The sequence below is a fragment of the Mesoplodon mirus genome (genome assembly GCF_964341445.2).
Source record: "Mesoplodon mirus genome assembly, chromosome: 3".
Lineage (NCBI taxonomy): Eukaryota > Metazoa > Chordata > Mammalia > Artiodactyla > Ziphiidae > Mesoplodon > Mesoplodon mirus.
The window spans coordinates 65,728,111-65,755,638 of record NC_138978.1 but is presented as its reverse complement, the minus strand read 5'-3'; the positions used below and the strand labels follow the sequence as shown (position 1 = coordinate 65,755,638).

The 27,528-nt window shown below is 35.5% G+C and overlaps 1 protein-coding gene across 1 annotated transcript in view; it reads left to right on the top strand.

Annotated features, from left to right (window-relative positions):
- Positions 1–27,528, top strand: part of NEGR1 (neuronal growth regulator 1) — a 913,689-nt gene that overhangs the window by 313,757 nt on the left and 572,404 nt on the right. The gene's annotated exons all lie outside the window — the stretch shown is intronic.

Here is a 27,528-nt window from a genome sequence, read left to right as displayed (position 1 = left end):
GTGCCACGGTGTGTCAGCAGCATGGAGAACTCCTCTTGGTGTGAATAGGGCAGTAGCCACAAGAGTCTTAGGCCTCTTTCCTGCATGTTCATCTGTAGCCTTGGAGTGGTCTTGGACACAAGACACAGTATCTCTCTTCATGAGACATTCAGAGCTGGAGAAGAATCTCCAAATGATGTTTAAAACAGCCCCCAAAGCATCCTTTATGAAAGGCTACTCTTTCAATTTCCGCGTGGTAAAACTGATTATTTTACACACATCCGCATCCTTTCAATGAGTTAATTGTATAGAAAAGGAACTAAGAAGAAACACAGAAAATAAACGGCTTTGAAAGAGCAGATTTTATAAAAATCCCCTGATTTCTTCAATTCATCATACTCTTCCAGAGATTTTCCCCTGGCCATGAACGGATGTAATTGTCCTATTGTATCACAAATGGGTTTTTTATTTTCCTACTGCTAATGGTAGCTGAAATGCTGTGGTGGATGTGCTTTCATGGTATCTTCTCCAATGTGCTCTATACCTGTGCAGTCAAATAAATTGGACCATTGAACACCACTAGGTGCATTCATGTTCCAGTAGTAGTGAGTGAGAGGGTCAATGCCCTGCATTCTGTTTCTGCCCCTTTCTTTCTTTGCTCAGCAGTATACTATTTGGTTGACATTATTTAGTATTATTTCTGTACTGTCTCCCCCTTTGCCTACCCTTTCCATAGATCACTACCATGTGAGTGGTTTGTATTTCTCCCTGGTAGATGTTGCTTTCCACTCTTTCTCCTGCCTGTCTCTTTATCTCTTTTTTGTTTGCCAGACATGAAGCTGACACCAGGCCTTGATTGAAACCCTCGAGTAGTTCTTTTACCACTTGCTATTCCTGCATCTTGTTTCTTTTATCTAGATTCAGTAAGTGAAGGTTATAGAACATACAGGATTAAGTAGGTCTGGGAGACAACTGGACATTAACTGTTTAGGAATTCTAGTGTGGCTGACTAGCCCATCTTGTTGAAAAAGCAAGGTAGTTACTTTTCAAGCAGCTTGATTCTAGAGACAGCAAGGAAATGCTGCTTCCTGGAAATCTCTTGCTCACAAAACACTCAAAATCCTGCCTTTAAAGCACTGAAACCTTGAATTAAATGTTTCTGCCTCAGAATATCAGTATCAAGGTAGACATTGCAAATTTTTACTTTTATAGGTCATTATAATGATCTCTAGTTTCTGCAATTCCCTGCTGCAAATTTATCATTCCCTTTTTGCTGTCAGGAACTTTGCACTAAGGCAGAGTCAAAGTACAGAAGGACCCTGAGAAATCTCTGGCAGGGGAATTACTAGAAAGCAGCACTTCAGAGACACTGTGCGAGTGGACTCTGAAAACCAACAGGCCTGATACAGTCCAATGAAGCAATGTATGGTAGGTCAGGATGTCAAGGGAAGGTCTGTCATATTACAGATGTCACAGGGAGACCAGGCACTTAGAAATTAGTTTGAAACATCAGTCTTCTACCTATACTACCTTTATACCATGGATCAACTCATGAGCCTCTCTGCATGTATCTGGACTTTGCAATCCCTTCATGGCATGTATTCTTGGAGGAGAACATTGAAGATGTGTGGAGGGGTATGAGCAGGACCAGGTAGGTCAGCAGGAAAGTGCAAAAGGATATAGGGAAGAAGGCTGGTCCATAGGGCCAGGCCAGATGTGGCAGGACATCTTAGAGTTACCGAGGTGTAGGGTCCAAAATACTGGAGAAGAAAACTTTGAAACATTTGCTCAGCCAAGACAAACGTTTCTTTTAAAGTCTCATAATGCACTATTGTGTGGAATGTATCTGGTAGATTAATGACCAGCTGTGGTGAAGGCCTGGAGCCCAGTTTTAAGCTAGTGATAAATATCTTGGATTTAGAGGTTTAAATGTTTTTAGTAGCTAAGATATATTTTATGAAATGATAAAAACAATTACTCTACCACACATAGAATTCTCACACTGAAACCAAATTTAATTAGCTATGTCTTTCTAGATGAGATTGGAGAACAAATAAATATAAATATATTTTTCAGTTTCATGTGTACTAAAGATTTTGCCCTTCCCTTTTACAGTATTTCCTTATATACTTTCTCTGCTAACATATTTCGAATGGTCTATTTTCCAATCTCTTTGTCATGAGCAAAGTTATCCTCATTTCAAACACGAGAAACCCTGGTGGTTGGAGAAAATTATTTCATCAAGTATAATGCACTTCCAAGTATGGTGGAGCAATGTGAGTTGTCTACCAATTAGAGAGTGAATAAACAAGTCTACCAAATACCCTAATATCCTAGATAGTCTGGGGAGCCACTGATGTGAAATAAATGGAATTCTTAATGGATTCAAAGAGATAAAGTACTTTTGCTTCTTTTCTATGCATTACTATATGGTTACTATTTCTAGAAACCATAAAACTGTATATTTGTGTAATTTAATATATTTATCCATACATTTTCAAAGCTATTACATGAAAAACCTAGGACATGAATATACTCTCCCCATTTCCTATAGAAACTCTGTAAAACACAACATACAGCTATGTGGACCCCAGTGTTTGCCTGCCCACCTCCAAATCTCAATTCTGAGATTTACCTATGGTTGAATCTTGGGCAAGTAATTTAACCTCTCTCTACACTCCAGTTTCTTCATATACAACAACCCTATGCAGACTAAATGAACTTTAACACACAAAGTGTTTACCACAGTGCTTTGAATATTTTTATTATATAGAATTGCAGGGTAATATTTTCACAACTTGAAAGGTATGATAAAGGGAGAAGGTTCAAGGGAAATGCAGCAGATCTTCATATGTTTTCAGTATTACAAACACTTTAATGTATGTGATACTTAACATGTTATCATGATTTATGCTGCTTTATATTTATTATTATGATTTCTCCTGTGAGGGAGAGATTATTATTCTTATCATATAAAGAAGAATCTGAAGCTCACAGACATTAATACAATGTGATGCTGAGGTTCAGAACCCAGATCCTGGAGACAGACTGCCTGGTTCAAATTCTGGCATTTCATTGCCACTTACAAGCTAGCTGATATTGAGTGATTAACCTCTCTGTGCCTCAGGTTCCTCATCTGTAAAATGGGGATAATAATAGTACTTATCACCTATGGTTGTTATAAGAATTAATTTAGTTATAATATATGTAAAGGGCTTACAAAAATGCTTGGCTCATAGTAAATACTCTTTGTGGGTTAACTGTCATTTTTGTATCATTAATGCTATTAAAAACATGCTTAAGTTTACACAGTTGGAAAGCAGTAAACAGACCTAGAATACTGGCCTTGTGATTAAAAATATTTAAGTTGCTATTAGAATATCAGAGTTTCTCTGAAAAATATTAATAGGACATTTACCGGGCTCTTACTATATGCCAGGAATTCTTATATGCACTTTACATGGATTCTTTCAATTATTCCTACCACAACTGTATGAGATAAGCCTTATGCCACTTTAATAGATGATCCAACTGAGACTGAGAGGTTATATTATTTGACCAAGGCCACCAGAATTCCTACAAAAGTAGCCTAATTCCAGAGCCTGCATAGCATGATGCAAATTTAAATATTATAATTTTTCTGTAGTTTCCAAATTTCTCATAATGGACATATGTTAGTTTTAAAAGTGGTAAAATTGACATTAAAAGTTATTTCAACAGAATAACTATTTAGTCAAGTAATAGAACCTGAGAGAATTGTTTGTGATGACTAAGTTGTAGAACGGGCAAAAGTTAGGTTCAGGTGGCTATGGGTGGGCAGGAGGCATTAAAGAGGAAGAAAGGAGAGAGGAGGAAGAGAACCAAAAGTCACAAGGAGATAACTGAAGTGGCAAACTAACTTCTCAGAGCTTTTATTACACAGGGCTAGATTTATGTCCATATCATAGAATGTAATGCACAAAATGTTTCAAAGAGACACATTTTATCATCCTTGGAATAATGAAAGCATTGCCATTCCTTTGATGTTGTGATTCTATGACTTATAGAAGACTTTCACAAATGTTTTAAATCACAATCATTTGAAAAAGGAGAGCTGATAAAAAATGTGCTGAGTATGTTTTTAAGTTATGGATAGAAAAATTAAACTGATCAGTTATAATGAAAGTGCAGTTTACTCCAGTGTGCCTCATCTGTAGTCATACTTACTATTCGGCTCAATTGATTCCATGTTTGTGAACACATGTGCACCACTTGCACGCATACGTATCCCTTTGTCCAGGCTCCAGTTGTGAGATTCACAGTCAGTTATTCTTTGTACATCTTTTCTTTCTGAGGCTTTACTTGACCTCGAAGCTGTCTGAACTTTTGAAGGCTTGGCAAGAACAGTTGGAGAGAGTAAAGTGTATCCAATTTGATTCTATTTGCTGAAAGTAAAACTAACTCAAGTCCAGCTCCTGTGCAGGGTACAAAAATTTTTGGAAGGTGGTGAATTACACTCTGCTCTACAAATGCAAAACCTCCAATACATGGTCCAAAGGAGTAAAGTGTGTCAGTTAAAAATCCCATTTTATTTGTCTCTGCCACTAGATTAAAAAATAACTTCTTAATCTGATTTTTCTCTTGGGGAAATAAATGTGTTCTATTATTTCATTTTCCAGATATCACTGTGTACAAATATTTATATCTTTATCAGTGTATGTAAGTGAAATTGCTATGTTTCTTATTTATTAAGTTTTATAATGATTAATAGTTTTAATTATTTGAAGTTTAACTTTGAATCAGTATTTTTTCTAAGGTGTTACACATATTGCCTACAAGAGGTGAAATAATTTCAATTACAAAGTGATCTTAAAGATTAACAAATGATTATGATTCATGTTGTTTTCTCTATGGCTAAACTATTAACATAATTTTAAAAGTATATTATTATTTTAAAATTATCAAATCCATCTAGCATATTTAGGGGTTTTGTGTTATGTATAGGATTAATAAGAACTACAATGATGCAAAGTCACATAAACACCAAAGAGAGTTACTGGAAGAGAAATATTCCCAGTGAATTGTGCATATGTGAAGTCTAATGCACTTATCTTTCCATCTGTGTTGTTATAAGGAAGCTCAGCATTTTCTTAATCTTGGATGTTTAGCCCTTCAAGGATTTCTCCCCTTAGGAATAGATTTTTGTGAATTATACTTCATTTGTACTTGTTCATATCCTACTTAATTAATCTTGGTGGCAGGCAATCTCTAATTGAACCAAATTCAGTTAAATAATTTTGCTTTGTTTGTCCCTCTGTCTGGGTGTCTGAATCCACTTGGAGTTTTAAATGTATCTGAACACTGTGCAGCCTACTTCAAGTTAATCAGTTAACATTTATTGAACCCCTGCTGTATGCAGTGGAATGCAATAAGTATTGTGGAATTGTTTGAAGGAAATAATCGGTATAGTTGCTAACTTTATGCAACTGGGAAAGCAACTAGAAAACAGGAAACAGAAATTTCGAAATGAATAAATTTGTCATTTCTTTTGTGAAGAGAGGAATGAACTAAAATTAAAGAAGTTAGGATTCTAGGCTAGCAGTACTGAACCATCAGGGTGCTGTGTTTTCTGTGCTGTGGCAGATAACAGTTGGGGAAAAGGAATCTGACCCTTTTGAGCCAGGAATTGGTGGGGATTAATGAGAGATTCTTTGTGATGTGCTGAAAGTTGCTTTGAAGACAAAGAATCATGTAAATGCACAGGGGGTTAAAATTGAACTCGAATGTTTACAGGTTCAAACAAGCCCATATTTATAGCTGGGACTTAGTTTGAATTTTGTAAGGCCTAAAAAAATTTAATTTTTTTTAATTGTGTTGGGTGTGATTATGGTATTGTGGTATGTAGGAGAATGACTTTCTTTCTTTTTTTAAAATTAATTAATTAATTAATTAATTAATTTTGGCTGTGTTGGGTCTTCGTTTCTGTGCGAGGGCTTTCTCTAGTTGCAGTAAGCGGGGGGTCACTCTTCATCACGGTGCACGGGCCTCTCACTATCGTGGCCTCTCTTGTTGTGGAGCACAGGCTCCATAGTTGTGGCTCACGGGCCTAGTTGCTCCGCGGCATGTAAGATCTTCCCAGACCAGGGCTCGAACCCGTGTCCCCTACATTGGCAGGCAGATTCTCAACCACTGCGCCACCAGGGAAGCCTGAAAGATTTATTTTTTAACAATCAGATTTTAATTTCCCATCATATTTTTTAAATCATATATCTTGAAACTCTTATTTCTTCTATAAATCGAAAGAATCAGATAGTTGCAATGTTACAAATTACTTGTCTATGGGATATTGCTCATTAAATGCATAAAACCAAAGGTCATTAAATATTATTGGTATCTCTACAATGTATACAGTGCTGATGTATATGATTCATTATTCCCAATGAGAGTGGAGTGGTTCTAGTCTAGGTGTGTAGCTGAAGTCCTTAAATAGTTCACATCATAAATATAAACTGCAGAGCAAGTTTCTTTTTTTTTTTTTTTCCTGTGATCCATGAAGCCTCTAACCTCTGTAAGCCTCCCCACATCTCAGTGGATGATCTCACTTTCTACTGACTGGTAATGTTGGGGAAACCAGACATAAGCCCTATACTCGTTATAGTCCTGTATTCTCCAGAAACTGAGATTCAAAATCTTGGATCCATAGTGACATCTCCATCTTACTCACGTTATAGTTCCCACTAAACCTTGTAGAGCCTATCACCTAATAGGTATTCCATAGTCCTTCTTTGTTCCTCTTTGCTTGTATGTCATGATACTTTCACAAATACTTTTTTCAACAGTTTCATTTCCACCAGTAACTCCATTTCCATCAACTACACACATGTCAAACACTTCTTCAAATACCAAGTCCTGTTCCTCTAAACTCTGGAACTAAACCTTCCACCCTGCACATGTATGAAAGTAAACTGTTCTTCCTTGGAAGGAGACTGATGTTTTCTGCTGGCATTGCTTAAGACCTTCTTGTATCCTTCACTGGACATTTCATCCTCTGTTTTGATTATGTTATCAGCCTAACCAAGCTTTCCTCATGCAACAAACCCTCTGAGATATCTTCTTCCTCCAAACCCTCAAAAATGTTACCCATTTCTCATAGAATCTCTCAAAGTCTGTCCAGAATTATAGCTTTCCGTGTAATTTTTCTGTCTCTACTGTTAGATTCTAAGTTGTTTATGGTAGAGAGCATTGTCATTTTTTCCCAGTAGCTCTCAAGGTACAATGATGAATATGAAAAAGTCTCTCACAAACTATTAGGCATCTGATGTGTAAGAGGTGAGATAGATGAGGAAACTGTTGTTATAGAAGTATGGGAGAGGGACAGGTAACTCAGCCTTAAAGTTTGGGAAAACTTCTAGGAGGGGATCACACATAGATAGACTGGATTATATATAAAGAATGAAAAAGGAGAAGCCAAATAAAGTAGGGTGGAGAACATTTTAGGCAGAGGGATAATGAGAGAACACAGGAGCCTTGAGTCATGATGTTCTAGTAAAGACTGATTGACAGAGCTGAGTACATAGGGAAGGAAGTGGCAAACAACTTAGAGAGTTTGAGCCTTGAGTTGATTTATGATCACAATGCTATGTGTTTGTGATATTGGAATTGAGCTTTGGATATTAATATATATATATGCTAAAGAGCTTGGACTTGAACATTTTGTAAATGAAAAGAAGCCACTGAAAGGTTTAAGGTGTAGATTGGTTATGATATAGGGGCTTTGAAAGCAGACATGTGCTGTCTATATTGCAGCTTTGCCACATGCTGAGTGCTAGTATGTATGTATATGTGTGGAGGGAGGGTTCTTCATCTTTAAAATGTGTGGATTATTATTTGGCTTATTGTTGAAAGAGTTAAATGAGATAACGTAGGTATAACATCCTGTGGAATAGCACTTAGATATTATTATTTTCCCCTATTGGCTGGAATAAATCCTAGCACATGAAAAATTTACAATAATCCTTGTTGAATGAACAACAATGCTGTGCCTGAGAGAAAGAGTCCTTTGTTGATACTGTGTCATCATTTAGTAAAGGTTTACATTTGAATTTTTCTTGTGTTTTTTAATTGAATTTTTTTAAATCAAAATACTATGTATTCATAGTTTAAAAGTCAAAGACTAATACAGGGCTTCCCACTACTACATCTGTCTCCTCAGAAGCAACCTCTTACAACTCTTGCAGCTGTTGCTTCCAGCATGTATTTCCATTTTTCTGAATAATATGTATATTCTGTTATTTGAGGATTTTTCAATTTGAGGCATTTCTAATGTGTTATAAATTTGGAAGGTGAAAACTTAGCTGAATTGCCCCCTCCCCACTTGTATGTGTTTTCCCACTCCTTTCCCTATCTCCCTCTTATAACTGTTTCACATTTTGAAATTAAATGAATAATCATTAACCAGAATATCATTACTATGCTGATTATTTACACCTGAACTACATACTATACCATAATTACATTTTCTTTCATTTACAGCTTTTTAAAAACACTATGTTTAATAAATGTCCTTATTTTTTACATGCATAATATTTTATAACTATATTTAAGTTGTCTGAAGGTTTTCTAACAACATTTTAGATGTTCTGCTTATTCTTCTTGTGTACTTGTATTGTTTTTATCCAGTAGCTCTTTCTTATCTTTTGTTTTCCATGGCTGCAGTATCTTCTTTCACTTCTCTGAAGCCATTAGCGATACATGCTTTTTTTTTTTTTTTTTCCTTTTTTCTGTTTCCTAAATGATGTTCTGCTTCTTTGCATCTACTTCTTTTCTGGGTGTTTATTTTGTTAGGTTCATTTGCTTTCTCAAAGGCTTGAGGACCCTTTCTGCTTAATTATACTAAGAAAAAGACTCTAGGTAAATGACTGGTAGAGCAGTGTGTAGGACTATTTGGCTTCACTGTTGAAGAATTCAGTGTATATAAGCAAATTCTTTCTCTGGGAACCCCCAAATATCAGTATCTCCTAGTCATGTCTTTGGGCTATGACCCAAAGTTTTCTTCAAAGAAAAAGTGTCCTATCTTCTCCCTGGGTGGGTGGGGGGGGGCGGGTTGAGAGCCTGTCTGTCAGCTTTCTGGTAGATGCACGGTTGAAGGAGCTGTGCATTTCATTGTTTAAAAAGCAAACTTCCAGATTTTATCTCTGTGTTCACTATGAAGTCTTATCCACTGTTGGACTAGGTGTCACTGAATTTAGAGTCTCTGGTATAATTTCCCTGACAGCATAAGGTGGAAAAGTGTCTAAGTTATGTCAAATTTAAACCAAGTATTCAGCTCCACCTCTCACTCACACTTTGTAAATGAGCTGGTGCCTCTGATTTTCTAGCCCTTCTAAGGTTCTGTGGCTCAGATTGGCTTGCTTCTTTTTGGTCATAACCTCAGAAGGAACTTAGGTTTCAACCTTCTCTACTAAGTTCATGACCAGTCATCCATGAGCTTTCCATCATCTAAAAAGTTTCTTCTCATCTATTGTCATATCTATTCTTATTCTCATTGTCCTCGTGGGTTATTCTTTATTGATGTTTTACTGTGATTGTGGGAGTAATTGTAGATATAAATGCTTTCAATCTAGAATCTTAACCACTCATTTGAAAATTTCAAGATGCTTTTAGTTTGATCATCTGATTTGACATCTGGAATGCTTTACAGTTGGTGTAGGTATTATCTCTGTTTTATAATTTGTGGAAACAGCTTCTTGAGTTGGGTTTGGTAGTTGTTATGTGGCAATTTTAGATCCATAGTCTGGTTTTATCTTTAGTGTTCCTTATAGGAAATCAACAGAAAACATGTCACGTTATTAGAACCTCAGAAATAAATATAGGAAATGGGGAAATAAACTTTAGCATTGTGACACAAATAAATGGTCTTTTACATATCAGGAGAACAGTCCACATTACTGAATTTTTACATACAACTCTTGCTTACTCAAAGAGGACAGAACACTCTTCATATTTAAACTAAGTGATGGTTGTTGCTGAATCTCACATGTTTTTCAGGAAGCACTTGTGTGACAGGGTTTAGTATAACCTGCATCTCTCTCACCATTATGAAGAAACCTTTGATTATGAAACAAAGGCTCCTATTTTCTTAAATGGTAGAGCTCATATAAAAGGCTCTAAGAAGATCTCATCCTGTGTTAAACACACCTTTGAAAATGTTGGATTAGCAATTTCAGAGATGCTCACCACCAATAAGATTAGCATAGGCAGCTTGCCTGCACTGTGCTATTGGTAACTCATCCCTCATACCTGTCCCATCTTACCTAAAAACAACAGCAGCAGCAACTGAGGAAACACTACTTGCAAAGAAATTTATTCTGGTTGATAGTGAAATTAGATATTGAATTTTACCCTTTAAAGATGCTATTGTCTTCTTTCTTCTGTTTTTTGTTTTGTTTTTCTCTTTGTTCTGTTCCTTGAGATTCCTCTTTTGAGTTCTATCTGGTCACTATTTTCCCTAGTACTTTGTCCATTATGATTTTTAGAAAGGAAAATATTCTTGTGAAATTTTCAGTAGTGACAATACAGTAAAAGCATGAAATTTAATATGTGCCCTGCATTATATATGTTAAATTAAATAGAGGTAGCTTTAAAAATGAAAGTTGTCTAGATTCAGGTCTTATGGAGTCTTTAAAATGGTCAGCTAGAAAAATACATTTTGAGATATACTCTTTGACCATTTTGAAGGTTCCTAGATTTCCTTCAGGCAGTGAATGCATCTCAACAATAACAAATAACATCTTTTATGTTTTACAATCTTTGAAATCCAGGAACAAACAAGGTTTTTCTAGTTTTATACTCTATACTGCATAGCATTCTATAACCATTATATAAATTTTCCAGATTTAAATTGCCTTTAAAAAATATCTCCAGTGGGTGAGTAAATAGACAATGAGGCACAAAACTTTCTAAATTTAAAGTTGCCTCTGTTTTTAAATGGTTTATGTGAGCAAGGTCTGCAATTAAATCCATTGAAGGATATGCTGAAAATATATTTTCTTTCCTGCTGACATTTCATTCAAAACATATTTGTTACTTTTAGAGGCAGCAAGATAAAGTATTTGGAAAGAAAGATTTCTACTCAAAAAGTCCTACGGCAAAGACAAAAACAAGTTGTAAAAGTAAATTTGCACAGTAAAATATCTGTTTGTTTTACTTACAAACTCTGAAAGCATTTTGTTTTAAATGTAACTTTTTAAAAAACTATACCAAGTGGTCCCACCCCCTGCGCCCAGAATGGAGACCGTCTTTCCGCAGAGCAGGAACTCCTGGCTCAGGGTCTCTTTCCTCCACCATCACTGAACTGACCTGGAGCCCAAGGGGAGGGAGGCCTCACTGAGGCTGCTGGCTCTGGAGGGGCCCCAGCAGCTGAAGCCATGACAGTCCTGGGGACCGTGGGCCAGATCACTCATCCAGGGGTAAGCCAGCTGCCATGTCATGAGGACACTCAAGTAGCCCTAAGGAGGGATCCATGTGGCAAGGAACTGAGGCCTCCTACCTACAGCCACATAATTCTAAATATTTTCAAAACATTTGTATGAATTTACATCCTCAGCAGCAGTGAATGAGATTTAAGGATTATAGACATTCTTGTCAAACTTGATAATACCTGTCATTTTTGTTTGAACTTTCTGGTTGTGTTGGTGATGATGGGGTGCTGTGAGAGATATGACTTCATTAAGCAGAATAGAGTGGGCCCCAACAAGTGTCCCTCTGCCCAGCATCATTGGAGCCAACAGCATGAGACTGAGTTTGGTTCAGAAGCAAAGGAAAACTTTATATTTTGATCAGAGAATGGAGAGGGCATGGAAAAATGCTCAACATCAGGAATTAATAAAGACATGCAAATCCAATCTACAAAAAACGTTCACCTGGCAACAGTGAGAATGATCATCAGCTAAAAATCTACAAACAGTAAACGCTGAAGGGTTTTAGAGAACTGTGTACCCTCTAGCTGCTGCTGGGATGTAAACTGGAAACAGCCACTAGTGAGAACAGAATGGAGGAGTGTTTAAAGGTAAAAATTGAGCTACCATATGATCTGGTAGGCCCACTGCTGGGCCTATCACCTGAGAAGACCGGAATCAAAAAGACCCAGTCTGGCAATCCTGCACTGCAGCAATATTTACCATAGCCAAGACTTGGAAGCAACCAAAATGTCCATCAACAGATGAATGCAGAAAGAAGTGGTTCATGTACACAGTGGAATATTAGTCAAGGAAAAGAATGAAACAGTGTTGTTTGCACCACCATAGAAGGGCCTAGAGATAATCACACAACTTGAAGTAAGAAAGAAACCAAAAGACAGATATCCTATGATATCACATATAGGTGTTACCTAAAAACTGATACCCATGAACTTATTTCCAAGAGAAGGACACTCATGGATTAAGAAAACAAAATTATATTTAACCAAATGGAAAGGCGTGATGAATGGATAAATAAGGACATGGGGTTGACAGACATAGACTAATATATATGAAATATATGGTCACCAAAGACCTATGGAATACCAAGAGAGGTCTACCCACCTCCTAGAGAAATGGAAATAAAAACAAAAATAAACAAATGGGACCTAATGAAACTTAAAAGCTTCTGCACAGCAAAGGAAACCATAAACAAGAAGAAAAGACAACCTACAGATTGGGAGAATATATTTGCAAGTGATGCAACTGACAATGGATTAATCTCCAAAATATACAAATGGCTCATGCAGCTCAATATCAAAAAAACAAACAACCCAATCAAAAAATGGGCAGAAGACCTAAATAGACATTTCTCCAAAGAAGATATACAGATGGCCAACAAACACATGAAAAGATGCTCAACATCACTAATTATTAGAGAAATGCAAATCAAAAGTACAATGAGGTATCACCTCACACCAGAGGTCAGAAAGGTCATCATCAAAAAATCTACAAACAATAAATGCTGGAGAGGGTGTGGAGGAAAGGGAAGCTTCTTACACTGTTGGTGGGAATGTAAATTGGTACAGCAACTATGAAGAACAGTATGGAGGTTCCTTAAAAAACTACACATAGAACTACCATACAACCCAGCAATCCCACTACTGGGCATATACCCTGAGAAAACCATAATTCAAAAAGAGTCATGTACCAAAATGTTCATTGCAGCTCTATTTACAATAGCCAGGACATGGAAGCAACCTAAGTGTCCATCAACCGATGAAAGGATAAAGAATATGTGGCACATATATACAATGGAATATTACTCAGCCATAAAAGGAAACGAAATTGAGTTATTTGTATTGAGGTGGATGGACCTAGAGTCTGTCATGCAGAGTGAAGTTAAGTCATAAAGAGAAAAACAAATACCATATGTTAACACATATATATGGAATCTAAAAAAAAAAAAGTCATGAAGAACCTAGGCAAGATGGGAATAAATACAAAGATCTACTAGAGAATGGACTTGAGGATATGAGGAGGGAGAAGGGTAAGCTGTGACAAAGTGAGAGAGCGGCATGGACATATATATACTACCAAACGTAAAATAGATAACTAGTGGGAAGCAGCCACATAGCACAGGGAGATCAGCTCGTTGCTTTGTGACCACCTAGAGGGGTGGGATAGGGAGGGTGGGAGGGAGGGAGACGCAAGAGGGAAGAGATACGGGGACATATGTATATGTATAACTGATTCACTTTGTTATAAAGCAGAAACTAACACACCATTGTAAAGCAATTATACTCCAATAAAGATGTTTAAAAAACAAACAAACAAACAAAACCTATACCAAATTCCAGATCCTTAAATATAGATAATTGTCTATAGCTGAGGTCACTCAAAAAAATTGTTCCGGCTCTTATAGCCACCACCCAGTCTCCCTCAACCAGATTCACTATCAGGTGTTAAAAATAAATGGAATGGAATCTCTCTGGCTGGATCCGATGTATTCCAAGTATACATATACACAGGAACTCTTTCAGTAAATCATAAAATAAAATAATAGCACTGAAATTTCAGAGTATTGTCAAAGGCACCCACCTCATTGCTCTTCTATCTCTTGGTTCATGTACATATTACATAAGCTGATGGGATCTACATTGCATTGATGACCTACATTTGGGTGGAATCTCACAACTGTGGTTTCAAGGTTACTGATGTAGGGATGTAAGTTCTTGAAGTGAAGAAGAAACAAAAACAGAAAACCCCATGGAAACATAAACTTCCCTTTTGGGAGTTTTAGATTAATTCATTCTAGTTTGTATATCTATGCATTAGTCATATATTTAAGCTGTTCCATTTTCAAAATGAAGAAATGTGATTATAGAGCCCAATACTGGAACATTAATGGGGACTCAATTTGTTAAGAACGTATCTACTGAGGACCTATTGCATGCCAAGCATTGTGCTGGATGATGACCACACAGGAGAGTCAAAGGCTCTGCCCTTGGGAAACACTGGAAATCCGTAGTTTTCTCTTTCCAAATACTGAGTTATTAAATTTATTGATACTCTCTTCCCAAAATGATAGGTGAATTTGCATGGTAAAACAAATCTAATAATTAAAAGTTTTGAACTGGAGGGAGTCTTGGAGGTGATCTATTCTAACTAAAACCTTTGTTTTATAGAAAAGAAACTAAGCCAGAGAACTGAAGGGACTTGCCTTCAGTCACATGGCTGATAGGGACCTGCGATTAGGACTCTGTCCAGTACAGTGAAAAATATAACAGGTTCAGAGGTCAGGCCCATTTTCTCCTGCACAGGATGAGTTTTAAGGAAGATTATGGACATTTATCTAACATTAGGTTGTGCCTGTGTTGATTCGATTGTGAAGATCTAGGAGCTCCTGCAAATGGTGTCAGACCTCACTTTAAAAATGTGGCTGATTTCCAAATTTTGCATGAGAAATGGGACAAAAGAGTAGTTGATAGAAGTGACAGAGATTCAGGTTGATTCCATAATACTGCTTCTATTCCACAGTATCACATCCTTCTCATTCTATTTATCTGTACCTCTTTAAGTTGCAGTATTTTTAAGGTCTTAAGATAGCCTCCGTATATTAGACACACTTTCAGAGGACTGTGAACAATGCAAAAATAAATATAAGAAGACAAAAGAAATGAGAAGAAAAGGCCAGAAAGAACATAGACACTATCAAGTCCCCCGTACCTCCAGAAAAATACTTACATTGCTTTTCTGCTTCTGAAATGATGCTGTGTTCTGCCTTGCCATAGGAATACGTTTGGAATCCTTCTTAGGAAAAGTCTGAATTCCTCTCTGACATTTGTAATGTTTGTTCAGTCAGTGATTTGGCATGTATATAGTAGAGGTAACTCTTTCTGGAAGTGAGAACAGTGACTGAAGAAGATAGTTGATATGTCTTCTCCCAAGGTTAAGTTTTTCCACTACACTCCTATTAGCATGAAGTCTTTTCTGTGAGCACCAAACTGAATATTTAAGTATATTAGTGAAGGAAACATTGGCATAAAGAGGAAAACATTCATTCTCAGTCTTGTGTTATTCTTGAGCTACTTAAAGCTTCCATTAATTTCAGTGGGAATTTGAATAAAAAAAGGTGAGACATCATGATGAAGATATACATCTTTTAATAGATCACCTGTATTATTCTGTCATATTTATGGAAAAAGCAAGAGATGCTCATCTCTGATGTTGATTAAATTAATTTATATGTGGGCATTTGCAAAAATAATTAATACATCATTGGATATAAAACACTCTAATTTTAAAATGAAAATAATTGTTAATTATATAAAGTTCAGAAATATCTCGCCTTTAAATAATTTTTAAATATTGCTAGCAGATTGGACATATGACTGTTACTTTCATTAAATTTTAATGGTTATTTCATTAGTGCTCTATGCAAAACTAATAAGTGATGTGTTTAATTAAAATTTTATACATGATCAATTTGTGGAATAATTTTATCTTGAGCAAGTCTATTAAAATAGTTTAATTTAATGTTCTATAAAAAGCTCAAAGGAAGAAAACCTGTTTGACAATACAGCTTAAAAAATGTATAGAAATTCATTTAATATCCTCAAAGTATAGAAGTATGATTTTTATTTTATTCATTTTATTTACTCAGACAAGAAAAAATGTTATTAATCAGGGCCTAATTTGGCTGAACTATTATTAATATAGGAAAACCTCAGACCTCCTTTATGTCAAAACAGATAGTGAGCTGTTTTATAGAGAAAAATCGGTATTTCAGAATCAATAGTTGTGAATATCCTGAGGTAATGTGGTTAATGTTCATGGGCCATATTCTTTAGATTGGATTACTGAGGCAATGGTGTGAGTACCTGCAGTGAGAAGATAAAGACCTCTAGGTGAGTAGAGATGATGGCTTTGCTAAGTATTCTGCTTCCTTGACTGAATTCTGTAAAAGACTAAATTCCTGTGGTAAAATTTCTTTTGCGTGATGAATGAATCAATTGGAAATACAACATGAAAGTGAGAATGGGCTCCCAGGCTGCTCCAAAAAAGTTAAGCAAGAAATAAAGAAGGAAAAAAGGAAGAGAGAGAGGGAGGGAGGAAAGAAAAGGAAAGGAAGAAAGGAGAGAAAAGAAAATCATCCTGTTAACAGTGCAGGCACACAGTCCATGCAGTCTCTTCGTGGCATCCTTTTAGTTTTCTAATGCCCTATTCTTATGTTCTGTGCATATTCTTCCAAATAAAAATTTAAATTGTTTTTTCATTCATATTTTGGCACATTTGGCATTTGTTTTTATCGTCTCCTGTGACATTAATTTTGCTAGTAATGGGGGAAAATATAATGATCACTCGCTTTATTTTCACAAGTAATTTTCAAACATTGCTTAAAAATGTTTTAAAATAAATCTTTGTCCTTTCTGTTTTGCATGGTAGATTAAAAATCCCAGTGTTTTTTTAATTAAAATTAAAATCTGTATTAGTTTCCAAACTTGGTGTCTTAAAACAACACAAATTTATTCTCTTGCAGCCTGGAAGCCAAAAGTCCAAAATCAATCTAAGTAGGGCTGTGCTTCCTCCCAAGGCTCAAAGAGAGATTCTTCTGTCCCTTGCCTCTTCCAGCTCTTGGGTGTTCCAGGAATTCCCTGGTTTATGGAAACATCACTTTAATCTCTACCTCCACTGTCATCTTGCCTCCTCCTCTTCTGTATGTCAAATACCTCGTGTGTGTCTCTCATCCTAACACTCATCATTGGATTTAGGGCCCACCTGGATAACCCAGAATGATCTCTATACCTCAAAGTCTCTAACCTAACTATATCTGCAAAGAACTTTTTTTTTTTTTTCCAAATAAGGTAACATTACCAGATTCCAGGAATTAGGATACACACACATCTTTTGGGGGCCAGATTTTGTTTTGGTCATTTAAAAATATTTCCTTCTGTATGCAGTCCAATGAGAAGTATTCACTATAACTGTAGCAAGCAGTAGAACAAAAGTACTAAAAAGATCAGTTTCAGAGTCATATGGGCCTAGGTTTGAATTACAGAATCCATCACTCAATTGCTATGTGGCATTAGGTAAATAATTTCAATAATAGAAAAAGATATAAAATATAGTATTCCAGGCACCATGACAATAATCCAAAGGCTCCATATATGGTACAAATACCATTAAGGTCCATCGTAATGTTCTAAGGACTATGTAGGCACTTAGCAATTTCTTGGTCTTAAATTTTCATATGTATTCTTTCCTAGAAGTCATCTACCTGAGAATGGATCTGTGGCTAGCCTGGTTCCAGTTCCTATCTCATGTAATTATGGTGAAAATTAAATAAGATAATATAAAGCTCTTGGATCTATGTCTAGACACTAAAATTGGTCAGTAAAATATCATTTTTCAAGACTGTCTTTCCTCCATTGTATTGACTTTGCTCCTTTGTCAAAGATCAATGAACTGTATTTATGTGTCCATTTCTGTGCAATATTTCATTGATCTATTATTTTTCTATTATTTCACCAGTACCACATTGTCCTGATTACCATAGCTTTACAGTAAGTCCTGAAGTCAGGTAATGTCAGCCCTTCAATTTTGGGCTTCTTCAATATTGTGTTGACTATTCTGGGTCTTTTGCCTCTCTATATAAACTATGGAATTAATTTTTTCTGATATACACTATATAATTTGCTGAGATTTTGATTGAGATTACGTTGAATCTATAGATCAAGTTTCGAAGAACTGACATCTTGACCATGTTAAGTTTCCCTATCCATGAAAATGAAACATATTTCCATTAGTTTGATTCTTATTTGATTTCTTTCATAAGAGTTTTATAGTTTTCCTCATAGAACTTATACATACTATATTAGACTTACATCTAGGTATTTCATTTTTTGAGACATTAATATAATTGGTATTATGATTTTAATTTCAAATTCCACTTGTTCATTGCTGGTATATAGGAAAATAAATGACTTTTTATATTAACCTTGTATCCTGAAAACTTGCTATAATCATTTATTAGTTCCAGGAGTTCCTTTATCAGTTCTTCCAATTTTCTACTTAGATGATCATGTCATCTACAAACAAAGGCAACTTTATTTATTCTTTCCCAATCTATATATCTTATATTTCATTTTCTTGTCTTATTGCATTAGTTATGACTTTCAGTACAATGTTGAAAAAGCAGTGGTGAGAGGGAACAGCCTTGTCTTGTTCCTGATTTTGTAGTGGGAAATGTTTGAGTTTCTCACATTTAATGTGATGTTGTCCAGAGTGTTTTTTTGTAGTTATGCTTTAGTTGAGGACATTCTCCTCTATTCCTATTTTACTAAGAGTTTTTATCATGAATGTGTGTGGGATTTTGTCCAATGTCTTTTCTACATCTATTGATATGATCATATGACTTTTCTTTGTTAGCCTATTGATGTGGTGGATTATATTAATTGATCACTGACTGTTAACCAGCCTTTCATACCGGGGATAAACCCCACTTGGTCATGGTTTAATAGTTCTTTTTATACATTGCTGGATTCAATTTGCTAACATTTTTTTTTTTTGAGGATTTTTGCATCTATGTTCATGAGAGATACTGTTGGGTGACTCTCTTTTCTTTCAGTGTCTTTGTCTGGTTTTGGTATCAGTGTAATGCTGGTATTAGGATAACTCATAGAATGAATTAGGAAGTATTGTCTCTACTCCTATCTTCTGAAAGAGATTGTAGAAAATTGCTATAACTTATTCATTAAAGGTTTCATAGAATTTATCAGTGATTCCATCTGGGCCAGATGCTTTTGGTTTTGGAAGATTTTAATTATTGATTCATCTTCTTTAATAGATACAAGTCTGTTCAAGTACAGATACATACAGGACTTGTCTGTTTCTTCCTTTGGACATATCTGTAGATTGTGTCTTTTGAGCAATTGGTCCATTTTCTCTATGTTATCAAATTTGTGAGCATAGCATTTTTCAATTCCATGCAATATAATTCCTTTATTATCCTATTATGTTGATGAGACCTTTAGGGATAGACCTCTTTTATTTATCATATTAGTAATTTGGTTTCTCTCTCTCTTTTTTTATTAGTTAGCTTAGATAAAGGCTTATGAAATTTATAGGTCTTTTCAAAGAACCAGCTTTTGGTTTTATTGATTTTCCCTATCAATTTCCTATTTTTGACTTTCATTTATTTTTTCTCTAATTTGTATTATTTCATTTCTTCTGCTTGCTTTGGGTTTAATTTGCTCTTCTTTTTCTAGTTTCCTAAGGTGCAAATGTAATTACTGATTTTAGATCTTTCTTTTTTTCTAATACATGCACTCAATTATATAAATTTCCCTGTAAGTATACTACTTTTACTGCATCCCATAGATTTTGATAAGTTGTGTTTTCATTTTCATTTAGTTCAAAATATTTTTAGAATTCTCTTGAGATTTCTTCTTTGACTCATGTTATTTAAAAGTGCTTTTTAAAATTTCCATATATTTGGGGATTTTCCAGTTATCTTTCTGTTATTAATGTCTAGTTTAATGCCATTTTGCTCTGTATGATTTCCATTCTTTTAAATGTGTTAAGGTGTATTTTATGGTCCAGAATGTGGTGTATCTTGGTAAGTGTTCCATGTGAGCTTGCGAAGAATGTGCATTCACTCTTGATGGAGAAGTAGTCTATAGATGTAAATTATATTCAGTTGATTTATGGTACTGCTGATTTCAACTATGTCCTTAATGATTTTCTGCCTTCTATATCTTTCCATTTCTGATAGAGGGTGTTGAAGTCTACAGCTACACTAGTGGATCCATCTATTTCTCCTTGAAGTTCTATCAGTTTTTGCTTTGTGTAGTTTGTCACTCTGTTAATAGGCCCATACACATTAAGAATTATGTCTTTTTGGACAGTTGACCCCTTTATCATTATGTGATGCCCCTCTTTAGCCCTGATAATTTTCTTCAGTTTAAAGTTTGCTTTCCCCACCCCCACAGGCTTCTTTCAGGATTTTTCCTTAACCTTTGATTTTCTATAGTTTTAAAATGATATGCCAAGGTGTTGTTTTTGGCATTATCCTGCCTGGTGTTCTCTGAACTTCCTAGATCTGTGGTTTAGTGTCTTACATTAATTTGGAGAAATTCTCAGTCATTATTGTTTCAGATAGTTTCTTTCTCTCTTTTTCTCCTTTTGGTATTCTCATTATAAATATGTTAAACCTTTGTAGTTGTCCCACAGCAACTTATTCTGTTCTGGTTTTATCAGTTTTTATTCTTTTTGCTTTTCAGTTTGGGGTGTTTCTATTGATATATCTTGAAGCCCAGACGTTCTTTCCTTCACCATTCCAGTCTACTAATCTACTAATGAGTCCATCAAAGCATTCTTTATTTCTGTCACAGTGGTGTTTTTTGTTGCTGTTGTTGTTTTGGGGTTGTTTTTCTGGCATTTCTTTTTGGTTTTTTCTTAGCATTTCCATCTCTTCACTAATGTTGCACGTCTGTTATTGCATGTTGTCTACTTTATCCATTAAAGCCCTGAGCATATTAATCATTATTGTTTTAAATTCCCTGTCTGATAATGTCAGCATCCCTGCCAATATATGAGTCTGAAGCTTGCTTTGTGTTTTCAAATTGAATCCAACAAAAATTGTGCTTGTGTGGTTTTTTTTTTATTTTATTTTTTGCCTTTTATCATTTCTTATCATTTTTTCTTGGCAGCCAGACATGATGTAAAGGAAATGCTCTAACTTAGCTTTTAGTAATGTAGTGGTGAGGTATGTATGTGTGTGTGTTTGTGTGGGTGGCAGGGAAGTGTTTTTTAGTCCAACAATTAATATCAGTCTTTTAGAGAGCCTATGACTCTGGACTTTGAACTTCACCAGTGCTTCTCAGTGTCCCCCTTCCCCACCTCCACCTCTCCAATTATGTAGGACAGAATATCTAGAGTAGCAAGAGTTGAATATTTACCCTCTCCAACATAGAAGGCTAGAGTGGGCTGGAACTGGGTATTTCCCTTCTATTTTGAGAAAGCTTAAGGGTCGTAGAATTTGGTGTTTTGTTTTGTTGAAACAGTTTTGTTTCCTTTCTCCAATATTATGAGAATCTGGCCAGGCTCCTGCAGATAAAACTCACAAAAGCATGGGGGCCTTTCTCTGACTGGGTACTCATGAAATTTTTAACCTCAGTCTTTTCTGCACTAAGCCTATAGCAAATCATCAATTATAGTTCAGGTTTTCAAACCATGGCAGTAGTTTCCACTTGTGAGTATCAGCTCTGGTAAGCTGGGACTCCCAATATTTGCTCATCTGTCTCTCTAATCTTGGGGGTAGCAGTTTGCTCTGTATCCTTAACCTTTATTCCAATCCAGGAAGAATAGTTGATTTTTCAGTCTTTTCAGCTTGTTACTCATTGTTTTGATGGAGTGGTGACTTCCCAGCTCCTTACGTGTAGGACTGGAGACCTGAAGTTCTATTATAATTTTTTAAAATATTTTTTGAGCAGGGAAATATTTACACCAAAAGAGAATACACTTGAATTTTATTTTGATTAAAAATAAGGATTGCATGGGCTTCCCTGGTGGCGCAGTGGTTGAGAGTCCACCTGCCAATGCAGGGGACACGGGTTCATGCCCCGGTCCGGGAAGATCCCACATGCCATGGAGCGGCTAGGCCCATGAGCCATGGTCGCTGAGCCTGCGAGTCCAGAGCCTGTGCTCTGCAATGGGAGAGGCCACAACAGTGAGAGGCCCGCATAATGCAAAAAAAAAAAAAAAAAAAAAAAGTAAGGATTGCAAACACACATTTGGGAAAAATCTTTAAAATATGATAGCTTTTGTGTGAACAATTGATTTCTTGAAAAGAAGTTTTAAAGTTAAGTTTCAGAAATAAAAGCTTTCCCAGCAAAAGCCAAATTTTCACTTTGCCACATGGCTATTTATTTTTGTCCAAATAATAACCAAACCTACGCAGAGAAATCTAATAGTAAAGCAGTTTATGAGAAACAATGTAAGGACTATAGCACAAAATCAGGCAAGAATAATTGTAAGAATAATTAAAATTTTAACTTTGTGTGTGTTCTCATGTTATTATAATTTGAGGGAAAATTACATAATTTATATTTTAAAACCTTACCCTTTCCTATACTGTTCAATATGTATTTATCTCTTCACTCACTTCTGCAAATGAATCTTATCATAACTCTTAAGATGAAACTTAGAGGGAAACAGTACTATTTAGTCTTACAATTTAAAAATGTGTTTACTGTATTTCCATTTTCCAACCAAAAAGCAACAATAAACTAAAGTGTGCAGTATATCTTAAAGTGAAGAGTCAATTTGGGAAGGAGTATTACTACTGAAATCATATGTATTCAGTCTTACCTCATAAATTAACTTTGATTTCTCCTATATCAAAATAAATAGAAATTTCATAGCATCCCATGTATAATATAAATAGGGACTGGTTGAATATATGCTATCTATGGGGCAGGGAATACAATTGTAGCTGTTTTTTAAGATTTTGAAATCTTCTCTTAGAGAGACTAATACTACCAGCCAATGGAGAGTGACCTTTTACACACATCAGAAAAGCAACACAAATAACATATAAATTGTAAAAAGAGAGAAAAATATAGCTGAAGTTAGGTATGCCCAAGTTCTTCCTAAAGTAATAAAGAATGACTTTAATGTGATAGAAAGGGTATATAAGTAGAGGATTTTTTTCTTCTTAATTTCTTCTGCCTTTCACTCATCTCTTTCTTTCCTTTTATGTCTATATCTTACTTTATAGATATAAAATTCCAGCATGGTGTCTAGGTGTCTATTTATATACCTGCCATTTATAATCTGAAAAGCTTTGTAATACACTCATAATAAATGCATTCATAACCACATCTTCTCTAATCACTACAGTGCCTGCACTGCTATTTGGCACTCATTAGCTGAAACTGCCATTCACCTATAATTTATGACTAGCATACAATTATGTGTTATCACTATTCCAAGTGATTACTACACTGAATGTTTTCCAGATAGTGGTATGCAACACTCCATGACAAACTGTACTGCAGTGGATAGTTCATTTCTGTCATTTACTCTATTTTCCTTAAAACAGTCTCAAGAGATTTATATTGAAATGGGAGCACCTTCTTAAAGGAAGATTATTGGGTCAATGTTGTTCCTACATGAAGAGGGGGAAACTGCATTCAGAGAAGGAAGCAGACGTAGTATTAACAAATGTATTTGGAAATATTCTGATAAAAATGAAAGAGCAACTTTAAGGACAGAGTTTGAATATTTCTTTAGCATGAGCACATCTTGATTAAAGACTGACAGATTTATTTAGTAACTTGACAGTAAAAGTAAATATTTTAATATTAGAGATCATGGAGTATGATATGGATACTGCGAAAAAATTTAAAAAGTAATTAGCAATTTGGATATGGTCTTTCACAAATCAAAATGTTTTGAATCTTTTTAACAATATCTACCTAGTAATATTTTCACAGTAGTTATAAGAACTAACATTAATTATTTACTCTGTGTCTAACAAAGTTCTGCTCTAAATATTTCACAGGTGTAATTTCATATAATTCACATAGCAACCCTGTGAGTTAGGTATTAATATCTCAATTGTACAAAGAAGGAAATGAGACACAGAAAAGTTGCATAGCTTACCCAAGAGCACACCAAGATTGCATGGTTGTATTCATTTCCTAGGGCTGTCATAACAAAATACCACAAACTGAGTTTCTTGAGAAAAGCAGAAATTTATTATTCTATCAGAGTTCTGGAGGTTAGAAGTACAAAATCTAAGTGCTGACGGTGCCAATCTACCTCTGAAGGCTCGAGGAAAGAATCCTTTCTTGCCTCTTCCAGGTTTGGTGGCCCCAGGCATTCCTTGGCTTGTGGCAGCACAGCTCCAATCTCTGCCCCGTCCTTCATAGGTCCTTCCCTGTGTGTCTTTCTGTGTTCTCTCCTCTCCTTATAAGAACACCAGTTATTGGATTTAGGTGCCCACCTCTCCTCTACCAAGTCCTGGAGGATTCATCTCAAGATCCTTAACTAATTATATCTGCAAAGACTCTATTTCCAAATAAGATCACAGTCTGAGGTTCTGAATGAAATTGAATTTTGGGGGAATGCTCTTCATCCAGCTATAATGATGGAGCTGGAGGCTCTATTCAAATGCAAACATACTCTAGAGTCTGTTCCCTTAAATATGTATGTTTGTGCCACAGACTGTGCTCAGAACATATTTCATTTAATATCCATTCTAATCCTCTGGGTACATGTTTTCTCTCTTTTACATGTTAGAATGCCCAGGGTCATGTGTCACAGATCAGCATCATTTCAATTTGGAGCAATTTCTCTAAAACCTAAAATATGCCATTATCCTGCTTAAAAGTTTTTATTTTTATATACATTCCTACTCTCTTTAGAATAAAAATCAAATTCCTTGAGGTAATTTTTAGGGTCCACCAGCATCTGGTCTCTGCCTTCTTCTTCAACTCATGTCTTCCTCTCCCCTCCCACTACTCTCTATGTCCTACCCACCCTGGCCTCTAAGTTTTCTCTCATATTATTCCCTCTGCCTACAGCACTTCCTGACAACATTTTTCTTCTGTCTACTCTGCCCATCTCACTTTGCCACTTCTGCTGTGTTGTCTCTTCTGACAACCTAAAGTAGGCTCCATGAATCTGCTGTGGGCTCCCATAGCAATCTAAGCTGCACCTACCTTAACCCATTGTGCTTTGCTATGATTGCTTATTTGATGGTCTGTCAGTTTGTGAGAGCAAGCACCACAACTGTATATTCTCTGCTGCGTTTTCAGTACCTAAGTAGAGTGACTGACACTCAAACGTATGTGGAAAGAATAAATGAATGCAGAGAATTAAAAATGGAAGGCATGATATCTTTATGCATGGGATAAAGCAGAGGTAGAAAACTGCCTACCAATTCACAACACAGTATCTTCATCTTGTTTCAAAGAAGCTTATTCTGACTTTTTGGTGCCTTGCTCCTCAAGAAGGAAACGCATCTGGGCTTCCAGGAGGCAGGTGACTTATCAATGTATCCTTAGTGTCATTTACTCCTGCTCTTTCTTCATGTGTCTAGAACTTCCTAATCATCCTTTAAGAATTCACATGGAATAGTCACATTTCTTACTCCATTTGTCCCCACTTCAATTGTAAGTGTTGAAATACAGTGAGAAAAGTATGACAACAAGGAATAATTTGCATGATAGGACAGTCATGACTGAGAAGGTGATTGAGTTTGTTGCTTGGTCATGGCACTGCCTGCATTCTGGGGTTTCACAAAACCCAAACTCAACCATATGCTTCCTTCAGAGATCACCAAATCACATAATGAATAGGAAGGGAAGCACTATATGATGATGAGGCAGGGAAGTGCTATTTGACAGTTTCAACTGAGGAATCTCAATTGTTAGAACATGATGATGTACATATACTACCTGCAGTATTCTATGTGTGACATGTGACCTCCACTCACCCAGCATGGTAGCACTCATTTAGAATTCATGCAAAACATTTTTACCAGGAAGCAACCTTCCCCTATGGTAGAGTATACCATTTTGAAACAACATGATATATGTAGTTCAGAAAGCAGTTTTCCCTGAGAAAAACATTACCACCTACAAACAGGGCCTCTGATCAATTTATTTCTTGCCCCCCACCCAGCCAAAAACAGTTTGTCATTGTGTAGACTGTCTCTAGATCTAATGTACATAATGCAACCTCATTGTTTCCAATTAGAAAATAACAGATCACATTTATAGAGGGGTAACCTACTTTGCTGGAAAAAATAATACCTTTAGAACATTCAGTCTTTATTTAGCAGTATACTTTGTAAAAGTTTTTCTATGCAAAGTTTGGTAAATCTCTCTTCCTAATAGCATTGTTAAGTTCATTAAGGATTATTCCCCCTCTAATGAAAATTGGGAATTTGTGAATTGATTGTTCCAGAAGATTTGTAGGTGTTCTCTTCACTGATGTACCCCCTCATGTCTAAAAGCAGTCATAGTAGATACTCAATAAATATTTTAAAAATACACATATATAAAAGAAATGTGCTTTGGCTTTAACTCATGCACTGACCACAGCAGGGAAGTTTTTTAAATTCTTCATTTTTCATGTCACCTTCAAAATCTATTTTTTACCATTTAAACCCATCATTAGGTATATCATTGGGGTATTGTGTCTCACATCGATGGAGGAAGTGAGTCCCTTCAGAAGTTTTGCTACAGTGAAGGATTGAAATGTAAATCTAAGTGACACTTTCCTGTTTCCTCTTCCCAGTGCAACTTGTACATTGTCTTATAATTATACAAATATGATTTCTAAAGGGAAAGTTGTTAAAGTTTCAGAGTTGTTACAGAGAGCAGATAGTTGAAGTCATATGATAGCAGGCTGAAGAGGGAAAGTGATATCTTTTAAGGCATATTTGTTTAAAACATGACAATCTGAGAAAATTGCTTGGCTTCCTCAATGCCATTCTCCATAGTTACAACGATGTGGTCTGGTTATTTTCCAAGTGTTCTATGTGACTAATCACCATACGTTATTACAAAATGGTTTCCCATTTCAGAACATGAAAACAAAGTTACGATGTAATTTAGAGAACATTGACTATAAGCATTTGCCATAAGCCTTTGCAACCACTTCTCCAGTCATATGGTTTTTAAGAAAAGTATATAATGTACCACCAGGTATTTTCTTCATCCACTTTATGAAGAAATGTAGTACTAATAGATTATTTGCATTTGAAGTAAAACATGTAAATGAAGGAGAAATAATGGCTAGTACTATCCCCTAGATACATTGTTTTATTTTATTTTATTTTATATTTTACTTTATTTTATTTCATTTTATTTTATATTTTACTTTATTTTATTTATTTCATTTTATTTTATCTCTTTTGGAATTTACCAAGCCAGAGTTGTTGATAGTATGGAAATGCTTTTTATTTATTATATGTATAATTATAATAGCAGATGAATTTTCTTTGATTGTTTTATAATTTATAATTGATTTATAAATTTAAAATTATAATAATGTGTGATTTCTAGTTATTCAACTTGTCCATATATTGTTAAAAGAC